Source organism: Piliocolobus tephrosceles, chromosome 10, assembly GCF_002776525.5.
Source record: "Piliocolobus tephrosceles isolate RC106 chromosome 10, ASM277652v3, whole genome shotgun sequence".
Classification (NCBI taxonomy): domain Eukaryota; kingdom Metazoa; phylum Chordata; class Mammalia; order Primates; family Cercopithecidae; genus Piliocolobus; species Piliocolobus tephrosceles.
In genome coordinates, this window is record NC_045443.1 from 100,098,930 (window position 1) to 100,110,906 (window position 11,977).

The 11,977-nt window shown below is 42.4% G+C and overlaps 1 long non-coding RNA gene across 1 annotated transcript in view; it reads left to right on the forward strand.

Moving 5' to 3' along the window:
* LOC111540189 overlaps positions 1-11,017 on the forward strand; it is a 29,455-nt gene extending 18,438 nt beyond the window's left edge. Inside the window, exon 5 of the long non-coding RNA XR_002730916.1 lies at positions 10,278-11,017. This is a non-coding gene — a long non-coding RNA (uncharacterized LOC111540189). The remainder of the gene's footprint in view (positions 1-10,277) is intronic.
* Positions 11,018-11,977: the final 960 nt, after the last annotated feature.

Below are 11,977 nucleotides of genomic sequence, written 5' to 3' on the forward strand. Positions count from 1 at the left end.
ACCAAAAAAAAAAAAAAAAAAAAAAAAAAAAGAAAGAAAGAAAGAAATGATAGCACAGTGAACCATGGATGATGCCATTACAAAGATTGACATGAGCTTGCCAGTTGATTCGGAGGGGATTTCATGAGGAAATGTGGAGTGAGAAAGCCAAAATGCAGAAAAGGATGGATGGCATCCCATTTTTATAAGGGTTTGCACAGCTTTTAATTGTATACATTAAAGTTATGCTATATATGAAAAAGAATAAATTTTAATATAAATGTGGTATTAATCCCATGGTACAAGCATTACTCTTTACTTTTATATGTGAAAACTGAGGCTTAGTGAGTTCAGTGGCTGCTCAGGCTACACTCCACACAGCAACTGCACAGGAAGAGCTGAGTTCCCAGATATCTTTACTCTACAGCCTTCATTTCTTTACGTTCCCCACATTATTTATTCCTGCACCTATTTCCTTCCTCCTGAAGGGGGAGTAACTTTTCTTAGCAAAAATAGAAAAGAGCAATCACTTATAAGATTTTTTTCCATCAGGATATAAATTTCCTAAAACTTCTGAACTCTGGAAAGCACTTTAGTTCTTAACTCAGACCCACAGGGGCTGTGGCCTTCATGAAAGGGAGTATTTACAAGAATATTATTAGTAAGATGACCTCTCCACAACACCATGGCAGATAAAAGTAGAGTGAGCTGGAAATTCTTCACACTGGAAGAGACAAGTTGTCCATTTGGAAGGAAAATCAAAGAAAAGAAAGCCCTATTATGAAACAAACAAACAAACAAACAACAGAAAATAACAAGTGTTGGCAAGGATGTGGAAGAATTAGAACCTTTGTGCACTGCTGGTGGGATGTAAAAAGATGCAACCACTGTGGAAAACACTATGGCACTTCCCCAAAAAATTTAGCATAGAATTACCATATGATCCAATAATTCCATTTCTTGGCATATAACCCAAAAGAATTGACAGCCAGTGTCCTGAAGACATATTTGTACATCCATGTTCACAGCAGCATTATTCACAATAGCCAAAAGGTAGAAACAACCCTAGTGTCCACTGATGGATGAATTAATAAACAAAATGTGATATATAAATAGATCATATATATCATATATATGTATAGATATATCATATATGATATATATAAAAATGTGATATATATCACATTATATGATCTATTTATATATCACATTTTGTTTATTAATTCATCTGTCAATGGACACTCAGGTTATACACACACACACACACACACACACACACACACACACACACACAATGGAATATTACCCAGTCTTAAAAGGGAAGGAAATTCTAATACATGTTACACCATGGATAAACCTTGAAGACATTAAACTGAGTGAAGTAAGCCAGACACACAAAAGGATGAATATTGTATGATCCACTTGTATGGGTTACCTATAGTATTCAAATTCATAGAGACAGGAAGCAGAATGGTGGTTGTCAGGCTGGGGTGAGGGAACCAATGGGAGTCAGTGTTTAATGGATAGGGAGTTTCAGTTTGGGAAGATGAAAAAGTTCTGGAGATGGATGGTGGTGATGGCTGTACAACGATGTGAATGTACTTAATGCCAACGAACTGTATACTTAAAAATGGTTAAAATAGTAAATTTTATATCATGAATATTTTACCACAATTTAAAAGAAGAGAAAAGAAAAAGAAAGACAGACACTCCCTGTGTGATTAAAAATCCAGCATTCACAGTGGCCGGCTTCCCATGAAGATTTTATCAAGGAGAACTCACCGGAGCCTATGGCTGCCCACCCCTTCTTGGAATCCTTTGGAAAATAGGACCCATGCTTTGTGCTCCACGTTTCATGGCTTCAATTAGCTCTCAGTGACCCTGGAGGTGGTGCGGCCAGCCAGTCAACTCTCCGGGATGTGTTCTTTTTCCCGTGCATGATCTCAGAACCTGATTAAGTGCATCCAGATTGAGGCGCCTAGGGGAGGAGGGATGATGGTGACCATCAATCACAGAGACAGGCAATGGAGACAGCCTCGGTGGGCTGCCTCACCTTCAGAGAGAACCTGGAGGAGTTGTGGAAAATGCGAGAAGCGTGCTCTGGCAGGGAGAAGGGGTGTGGAACTCTGATGAGAGCAGAGGCAATAATGCTATTGGAATTTCTGAAGGTTATTCAAGACTCCACATCAGTGCCGGTTATATTTAACCTTCTTTTTAACTTTCTGTCTTCCTTCAGCTATCTTAGAGAGACATTTCTCCCCAAGGAGGACAGAAATTCATTTCACTTGGTTGGAAGCAGCAGGGTGTCACAAAAGCACCCTAGTGTGGCTGTCTGCCAGTGAGATTTGAGACAGCAGTCTCCAGTTAGGGGAAGGATCTATCAGTGTCCCTCCTTGTTTCCCATTTCAAGTGTTTTGTTAGATACAAGGACACTGTGTGTCTCATCCCCTTTGCTCCTTAACAAGCCCCTTACACCATGTACCTAGAAAGGAGAGGATGTTCTGCGTTACTTATGTGTGAGCCCTGGAATACACCTATCAGTGCAGACTGTACTTTCCAAACCGGGGATCGATCACCTGGCCAGGCATACATGCCTCCGTGGAAAACCTGGCCCTGGTCAGGGCAGTCAATGGAGAAGTTTGTGCTCAAAATCTGGGATGTTTCAGCTGATGGAAGGAGGAAGGAGTAGCAGCAAATTCGGGATTTAGCTCTGTGACCCCTGGGGAATGGGTGGCTGGAAAGAAGCTACTGATTAACTTGTGGGGACAGACTTACCTGTAGGTGGGAAAGAAGTGCTTCTCAGAGTAGTCAAGCCCTTACAGCTCCAGTTCTTCTGTTCCTTGACTGTGAACTCTCTCCCCAGCCTTACCTTCCCTGGACCGTAAGTATAAAATGTAGGGCTTCTTTTCTTCCTTCTGACTTTCCTCCCCAGTATTCCTGACCTGCAAACATGAAGCGGAGGTATGAGGCTGCTCTTCCTTGAGGTCCCCCCCATTGTCTCTGTCATGTTACTATTATCTCTGTCTCTTAAAAATTATATATATATATAGAGAGAGAGATCAAATCCTTAGCTGTGAATCAGACTGCCTGGGTTCAAATCCCACATCCTAGGCCTGAGGGTGGGATAACTCTCTAGAGGATGTTGGCGGGGGGAGCTTGAGTGTACCCGGGAGGCCCCTCGCCCTGCTGGATAGAGGTGGGCCCACCTTATGCTCCATTTTCTGGGAACCAGTTGAAGTCCAACTGCCGTTGCTTTCCCTGGTTGGCTTAGTTAATTCATCCCACATGTTTCCTCTGCTGACTGGTGAAAGAAAACTCCAGTGTCAGGTTGCGCCTGAGATCAAGTCAGAGCGGCTTCCCCCTGACATCTCTGTGATCCTGGGCAGATGTGCTCCCAGGGCAGGGCAGCATGACCACCGGCCACAGAAAGTCTGTGTGTGTGTCAGGGTGAAGCGCGGCCTGGGGTGACAGGCCTGGCAAGGGCGGGCAGAGGAGCAAGCACTCCTTGAAGGGCACTCCAGGCACTAAGCCTTCCAGCGTTTGAGGCTGGAGCAGCCCCATTGTCAGCTACCTGTGTGAGCGCAGACCTTCCCTCCAGGTGCTGCCTCTCCACTACAAAGGCGGGCTGTGTGATAAGACCTGTCAAGTGCAGCTTTGCACGCTCTCTGCTGTGTTCACACCATCTTGCAAAGTGGGTAATATCCTCACTTTCGTTTCCCCAGTGAGGAAACTGGGATTCAGAGAAGTCAGGTAGCTTGCTTAAAGTCACCGGCAAGGAAGTGGCTGAGTCTGAACTTGAACTCCCTCGTGGTGCCGCCAGTGCACTTTCCTCCTCCTGAGATGTGGGTTGATTCTGCGGCTCCTGAGTAGGATGCCGGAGGTGAGGGCCGCGTGATGTAGGGAGGGCACCTTGAGCTGGTTCTAATGCCTGCTCTTAGGTAATCCCTTTCTCATCTGGAAAACAAAGGGCTTGGGGGCCCCTTTAAAAACTCTCTGCTACTCTGATCCCTTTTATTTATTTATTTTCCTTGATTACTTTCTCTCCAGTGTAAAGCCATATCTGTTTTGTGTTTCCTTAGGAGATTTCAATTCTCCGAGGGCATTTGTCTCCCTCCCAGCACCAGGCCTAGGCAGGGCTGCCCTTATGACAAGGTGAACAAATGTAGTAGAGCTGAAGGACCCAGGATGACAGTGTAGGATCTTTTCCCAGGCTCTCGCCTTTGCCTGGCATATCAGTACTTAACTGACCATGTACCAAGCACCAAACTTCCATGTAACCTTCAAAGTGATGTCACCATCACTACGAAGCCTTCTTTACCATAACCCTGTGTGCTAGCCATACCTAAGTAAAATTCATATGGCTGCTACTGTAAATCATACCTCCTTTCATAGCTGGGATGTTTCTGGCTTAGTGCTTGTTTACACATCTGTCTTTTCTACAGGCATTGGGTTTCCTGAGTGCAGGAGAATATGTCTTTATCACTTTTGGTTTAATAGTGCCTAGTACCTGTTATACAACAGAAACTCTACCAAGATTTGTGGGAGTAAGGAAGGAAGGAAAGAACAAAGAAAGCAATCCAATCTATTTGACTCTTTTCTGTAGTTACAAATTTATAGGAAGTCTGCAAAGTGCATGAGTCAGTCCACAGAACTTCTCCACTGTGTGATTGGGTTTTGCTTGGGTCATCAATCTGCCATTTCCTGACTCTTCCATCACACATACACACACACACGCACACACACAGAGCCACATCGTCATCTTTGAGCAATGCAGTCAATTTTAATAGGCTTTATTTCCTTTCTCTTTAAAACCTAGAGAAATAGAACAAAGTTCCCTTTAATTTTCTTTCACAAAACTCATGGGTAACATTTTAATTATTCAAGTTCATTTATATGTCTATAACCACCTCTTCTCTCTTTGTTTCCTCTGGAAAGCTTTCCTTTTCATGCACACACACATACACGCAGATGTGTATGTGTATAACATCAAACAATAATACATTTTTCAAAGCTACTTTTTTTCAACTTTTGGATTCAGAGAGGACATGTACAGGTTGGTTACATGGGTATATTGTGTGATGCTGAGGTTTGGGGTACAGATGATCCCATCACCCAGATAATGAGCATAGTACCCAATAAGTAGCTTTTCCATCCATGCTCTTCTCCCCCTCTAGTAATCCCAGTGTCCATTGTTCTCATCTTTACATCCATATATAATCAATGTTTAGCTCCCATTTATAAGTGAGAACACCTGGTATTTGGTTTTCTGTTCTTCTGTTAATTCGCTTAGGATAATGGCCTCCAGCTGCATCCATGTTGCTGCAAAGGATATGACTTTGTGCTTTTTAATGGCTTCATAGTATTCCATGATGTATATGTACCACATTTTCGTTGTCCAATCCACCATTGATGAGCACCTAGGTTGATCCCATGTTTTTGCTTTTGCGAATAGTGCTGTGATTAACATACAAGTGCATGTGTCTTTTTGGTAGAATGATTTATTTTCCTTTGTGTATATACCCAGTAATAGAATTGCTGGGTTGAATGCATCTTTGAAACCTATTCTTTTACTTGTTTTTCTAAAAATAGAAGCTGTGTCAAAATTACAAAAGAAATAAAATTCATGGATTTAGAAAGTGTTAGCTGTAGGCATAAGTGGTCCTTCCTATAGGTCAGGTCTACACACTTAGGCTCCTCAAATGTTTATAGCAATTCTCATGTCGTCATGTGAATCTGTCTCCCCCGAACTAGGTAGAGAACATTGCTTAGTCCAAAATCACACATATTCAACAGTTATTTGACAAATATATATTGAACATCTATTATGTTCTGGGCATTAATTTTAAGTTCTACTGCTGTGATAAGACAGACATGATCACTGGCTGCATGAAATTTTCATTATGTAGAGGGAGAAAAGAGCAAGAAAAATAAGCAAAGAAACAAATATATACAATAATTAGAAAAGGTAGTCTGGGTGTGGTGGCTCACACCTATAATTCCAGCACTTTAGAAAGCTAAGGTGGAAGGATCGCCTGAGCCCAAGAGTTCAAGACCAGCCTGGGCAACATAGTGAGACTCCATCTTAATTTTTTTTTAAAGCTGGGCATGGTGGCATGTTCCTGCAGTTCCAACTACTGAGGAGGCTGAGGTAGGAGGATTGTGTGAGTCTGGGAGGTCGAAACTGCAGTGAGCTATGGTTGAACAGACCACAGCCTGGGCAACAGAGTCCATGGAGACCCTGTCTCAAATAAAAAAGAAAAAGAAAAGAAAATGTGGTAAGTCCTGTTGAGGAAATAACTTGGGAGGCAAGACAGAAAATCACTGACGTGGGCGATCTGTCTCAGTTAAAGTAGACAGGGAAGGCTGCTCTGATCTGAGACAAGAGGATGAAGAACAAAAAGAAGAGGGTTTAACAGCAGGAACAGCAGGTATACAGGGCCTAGGGTATAAAAGGTTTTGATGTGTTTTACAACCTGGCAGAACACCAGTCAGGCTGTAACCAAATGAGCAAACCTGAGGAGGTATAAAGTGAGGTGGGAGAAAGAGACGGGCCAGATCACGATCTTGTGGGCCTTGTGGGACAGGTCACAGTGTTCAGGAAACTGAATTTCATTCAAACTTCAGTGAAAGGCCACTGAGGATTCTAAGCCAAGGAGTGACATGGCCCACTTTATAGGTTAAGAAAGTCTATTACAAGTGGCCCATAGAGGGGTGATCATTGCAGGAGAAGGCTGATTGGAAGGGTGGCATTTGTCTAGGCGAGAAGTGATGGCCTGGACTAGAACAGTGGCTTACAGAGAAGAAGAGAATCGGATGCATTTGGATATATTTGGGAGGCAAAAAGAATAGGACTTGCTTATGGTTCAGATGAAGTGGCAAGAATGAAGCAAGAATAAAAAATGCTGCCTGGGTTTCTGGCTCCTGTGAACTGTGAGGACATTCACTGCGAAGGTACCATGCTGAGGGATGAATTAATAGGTTAGGTGCAGATGCCGGGAGTCATCTCTTCTGCAGCTTTCTAAACACCTCTGCTCGGTGCAATCAGAGCTGGTGCACCAAAGTCAACAGATATGTCCAGCATTTGGAAAATCCCAATGTTAATGTTGATTGGGATTTCTCAGTTGGTCTTTAGGGCATGATGCATGTGATAGAGGCAAGAAAAAAATAAAAATAGTCTGGAACTGAGTCTTTGAGCAACTACTATGTGCCTTGTGTGGTACTAAGTGCTGAGGTGGAGAGGAAGGTTCAAAAATTTTATTAATGAAGGTATGTCAGGTGTCTATGGAGCTTTGGGAGTGGAAAGTACTTTCTGCCAGCAAGTGACTGAGGACTCCACAGAGATAGTGACATTTAAATTGAGGCTTGAAATTTGGGTAGAGTTTTCCCAAGTAAAGCAGAGGGAATTCAATTTTCAGCAGCAGCAGGGGCAGAATATAGCAAGTCAGGGGTGTGTGCAAGGATTTATCGTGTTCATGGAGGGAGAGTTGTAGTTCAATACGGCTAGGGGGTAGAGTGTGGTGGGGAGAGGGCACATGTGAGGATGGCACAGCCTGTGTGACCTGCTAAGGGGTCAAATCTGTACCTTTTGTGGGATGGGAATCAATAAAGGCCTTAACAGGGAATATGCCACAGTCAGATTTGTATATTAGAAAGACAGCTCTGGCTGGGGATGGAGAATGGATTGGAGGGGGAAGTCAGGATAGAAGTTAGGGGGTCTAGTTAGGAGGCTAGAACAATAATTCAGAGGAAAGTTAACAAGAACCTAGAAACACTAATGATAATAATTACAGCTCACAGCTCCATGGTACATCCTCTGTTCTGGATGTATTATATACACTGATAAATTCAGTCCTCAAAACACTCCTACAAGGTCAGTTCTATTTACTACTTATTTACAGATTAGAAAACTGTGCTGTAGAGAAGTAAAATAATTTGGCAAGGTCACACTCCACTTAGAAAGTGGTAGAGCAGGGATTTGAACTCAGACAGTCTGATTCACAGCTAAGTTATGAAGAGTGACCCAAGAGAGGAGATGATGATAAGCTGCAGGGAGAACCAACCCTATTTGTTGACTCAATATAGAGGTAGGTGGGTGATGGTAAAGGAGAGAGAAGAATCAGAGAGACCCTGAAGGCTGTGATTTGGGCGCTGTGGTAGGTGGGGCTGGAGACAGCATCATTTCTTCTTTTGTCTGTACTGCATACAGAGCAGCAACTTGGAAGTGTCTGCCCTGCCACTTGTGTGGCATTAAGAGAACCCCTGTAATCCTGTTTTTTCAGTTTGATCTGGGCAGATGGGAGTTTGCTAGCCAGGGTTGGCATGCATATGAGTAACGTGAAGACTTCACTAGAATGTCACAGGGATTATGATCCTGCCCTTCTGACCTCCCAGGGATACTGTGAGCAACAAATGAGATAATGAGAGGCAGCCCGGCAGAGTGGGAAGCCAGAGGCTTGAGCTCAAGTGCCCTTCCTGTTTCTGAACCCTTGTAGGAATTCAGCTAATGTCACTGAACCTCAGTTTCCCCACTGGTGAAATAAAAGTCATTCCTCTCCTGATGACCACAGAGGGCTGCTGTGAAAGGAGTTCAGGATGTCATTGGGTGGATGCACTTTGGAAATGATTGGATACTTCACAAGCAAACACGGGAGTGGTTACTGTGCTCATAACTACGTGCCAGTGGAAAAATGAGCTGTACTGGGAGTGCATGACATCTAGACAAATCATTTTCATTGGTAAACCTATCTATAATTATCAAACAAAAGCATTATATTGACCTACATTTTCAAATAATGCTCTGGAATCAGTGAACTTTAAAAGAATTTTGTTTTTTATTGATATGTAATAGATACACATATTTTCAGGGTACGTATGATAATTTAATATGTTCATATAATTTGTAAAGATCAAATCAGTGTAATTGGGCTATCCGTCACCTTAAATATTTATCTTTTCTTTATGCTACAAACATTCAAATTATTCTCTTCTAGCTGTTTTGAAATATACAATAGATTATCATAAACTATAGTCACCCTACTGACTTATGAAACATCAGGTCTTATTTCTTCTATAAAACATCATTGAACTTTTTACATCTTTGAAGAGACAGGATGTATTAAATGTCTTTAATGTAGTGAATTCATAAAGTATCCTTAATCTACTAAATCTCTTTGTGGTATCCCCAGCCAGAAATCCATTGATTTCACAAGTAATTTTTAACTATTGGTGGGGACACAGAAATGAGTAATTCAGAAACACTCCCAAGCTTAATGAGGTTGCATTTTAGTGAGAGAAGCGAGGCAAGAAATGAATAAATAATCAAATATATAAGGTATCTAATTTCAGATTATGTTAAGTACTATGAAGGAAATAGGATGATGAGAAAAGAGCAGCAGCTACTTTACATGGGTGGCCAGAGCAAGAAACTGGAAGCTACGAAGAGAAGCTACACTCAGTAAGAAAACATTCTGGGCATAGAGATGACTCGTGCCAAGACCCTTTGCTAGGAACCAAAGTGCCCTATTCAAGAAACAAGAAGGCTAATATCTCTGTAGTGCTGTGAGTGAGAGGAGCAGTGACAATAAATGAGTCTTAATGGGGCAGGGGCCAGATCATTTAGGATGTGGTAGAGTTTGATTTATTCTAGGTGCAATAGGAAAGTCATTGGAGGGTTTGAAGCAGGACAGCATCATATGAGTGAAGCTTCTTAAAGCCTCCTTCTGCTACTGGATGGAGACAGGACAGAATGGGGCAAGAGTGAGCAGGGCAGGGCCACTTATGAGATGATCATCTGGGACAAAGGAGACAAGGGTAGAGAGAAGTTTGAAATATGTCTGGGGATAGAGCCAAAAGGACTTGCTGATGGATTAGATGTGGGTAATGAGTGAGGGACTGAGAATGGCTCCTGGATTTTGACCATATGAAAGGAAACTCTTGGATCAACTGTACACTCCAGATTCTCATAGGTCTGTGCTCTCTTATGAGACCAAAATCAACAGGGACCTTGTATTTGTCCACACTCAGGATAGTTCTGTCATCAAAGGAAGCAAGATCTGCTCAGACCAAGAGTTTTTAAAACATTACAAGCTAGAGATGGACCAAAGAAGTAAGAAAAGTTAAGGAGTAGAAGTAGGAAGAATGTTCTTATTTCTTTCCCACTTGTCTTTTCATTGAGACTACTTAATGCTCTAGTAATTCCTGTTCCTGTTAAAACCAGAAGTTTAAAAAAGCCCTAGAACATTGATTCTTATATCCATTTAAATACTGGCTGTTACTTCTCTTCCCATGTCTTTTCTAAGGCTGTCCAGCTATGCTGGACCATGGAGGAATCGCGAATGGAAGGAGGGTGAAGAGCCACTTATGGAGATGGGAGAGAAGTCAGGATTTACATTCAAGACTTGGCTTCATTGGCCCCTCTTCCAGTCTCATCTCTTGGGGTTGAAGTCCCCTCTATATCCACCATGTGTAACTGACTTGAAAGGCAGAAGTGTGCCTAGAAGAAAAGCTTCTATAAGAAGATCCCAGCATTTCATCTCGACAGTCTTCAGCTCTGCCCCAAGTTAACCCTGAAACAAGAAATCAGACTTAGGGGAGCATTTATTTCAAGGTTTCATAATCTCATGACAGCAGCTGGTGGTACAAAGTGTGGAGTCTACTGGATCTGATTATATACCAGATGGTTCTGTTTTCAAATTTACTCCAAATGTTCAGATGCTTTTTCACTAAATTCATATTTCCCATCTGATGTTACCCCCTGGGGCTGAACTTTAATCTGGGTTGTAGTTTGTAAGGTTTTTGTTACTCTTTTTGATCTTCCAATAGAAAGAGAATTCCCAAACACCACCATGCATCCACAGGGTCTGAACAATGACTATACATGAATGAATACAGCAGGATTGTTCTCTGAGGCAGGTCTTGCCTCCATCATACCTCCTGCCAGAAGTGGACTCAGATATGCCCTATTTGGAGAAGCCTCGAAACCCAGCTCCAATGACCTTGAGATCTGAACAACGTGTTCCTTTCCCCAGGCAGCATATGTTAGCACATCAAAATTCTTAGTAGCAAATTAAAACTTCTTTAGTGGAGAATAAAGGCACTAAGTAACTGTGTTACTGGCCTATTATGTGTCTCTAATTGTGTCACCGCGCTCCTCAGTAGAGTTTTTCGTTCATTATTTCCAGGTCCTTTTCCCACTGCTGAGCAGTAATGGTCTTCCTATTCTTCGTCTGCACTCCAGCTGCCTACAGCTGTCAGCCACCCACTCCAGCCTTGCCTTTCTAGTGTTTTCCTCTTGCTGCCAGCATTACGAAATTTAACTTATAACAAAAAATGTTCTCTGAGTCTCCTTTTCTTTATGAATTTCTGGTTTCTTTCACCATTTAGAAATCTCTAGTTCTTCAAGCACCTGTTCTGGTTACTTCTTTTGACAATATGGCCTTTTCTGTCCCTAAGTGCATGATTCTAGTGGGCCCAGGAAAGAAAAGAAAGGCCTGGGCAGGGAGAATGTACCCTGGAGGTTGGCTGGTGCTAGGGGGAGAGGGTGCTTATTTGGCGACCTAGTGCTGAGCCATCATGTGGGTACCTCCAGCCACCATTCACATAGAAAATAAGGTGGGTGATAACCTGTGAAGCTACAAGACAATGAGGGTGGTGCCCTCTGCAGTTGTACAAAGCAATGGCTCTCCCACCAATGAGCTGTGAGACTGGCATTCACTTCACATCTCTGGAATTCCATTTTCTCATCTGTTGAAGAAAGTTTGTATGTAATGAATACTAAGATCATTTCTCCAGCTGTTTCTAAGGCCATTATGATGAAAAGACCCATCCCTGTTCTCTGCATGTGTTCCTGTTTTGTAAATACAAGATACATACACATACAGCTATGTAATTTGTGGGTGCCAGTGCAAAATGGAAATGTGGGGCAGGGCCCCTTACTCAATGATGATTGGGAATTTTAAGATGTTGACTGCAGAGCATCAAACCAATTATGAGGCCCTTC